This window comes from Neophocaena asiaeorientalis, unplaced genomic scaffold, assembly GCF_003031525.2.
Source record: "Neophocaena asiaeorientalis asiaeorientalis breed wild unplaced genomic scaffold, Neophocaena_asiaeorientalis_V1.1 scaffold49, whole genome shotgun sequence".
Taxonomy (NCBI): Eukaryota; Metazoa; Chordata; class Mammalia; order Artiodactyla; family Phocoenidae; genus Neophocaena; species Neophocaena asiaeorientalis.
The window spans coordinates 2,465,532-2,466,250 of record NW_020172456.1 but is presented as its reverse complement, the minus strand read 5'-3'; positions in this window follow the sequence as shown (position 1 = coordinate 2,466,250).

Here is a 719-nt window from a genome sequence, read left to right as displayed (position 1 = left end):
CCTTGGGCTCCTTTCTGCCTCCTAATTTGCCTTAGTATAATCTACCTAGGGTATTAGGGTTTTGTTTTTTTTCCCCTACTCTGATAAACCAACCTTTTAGATGAAGGGAAAACAGAAAAGGGATAAGACCAGCTTATCTTAGTAAAAAACGAATTGGGAAAATTAGAACGTGGCAAGCCAAGTCTTGCTGAGTTTGTCCTGTTCAGCACATCTGTCTCACTGTGGGCCTGGGATGCTTTAGGAAAAATCTGATGTAGGGTGCTGGAAACAGGCAAGAGGCTCTACTGAAATAATAAGCAAGCAGTCGTGAGAAGATCCATCTTAGCCAGATGAAAGGGCCTCAGACTGGAATGGAGCTGATGAGAGCAGTTAAAAAGGTGAGTGGACACTCTACAAAGCTGCTGCTGCCAAGTGCAGTGTGTGCCTTACCTGCCCCTTCCAAAAAAGCAACACAAAGGCCTTCTTCAAAAGAGCAATTTGTGCTGGCGATAGAAAATTTGGGAGATGTAAGATCATAACCCTCCAGCCTTTTCTGTGTATACAAAAAGCCCTGGTAAAATGCTTGTGCGTTCTGTTGTTAAACTGTTTTTCTCAGTTAACATATTGAGCATTTCTTCTGATTACTGAATATGTCCCTAAAATGTGATTGATAGTGGTTATATAGTATCTTATTACATAAAATAGTTTCCTCCAACAAGTTTTTTTTTTTTTTTTTTTTT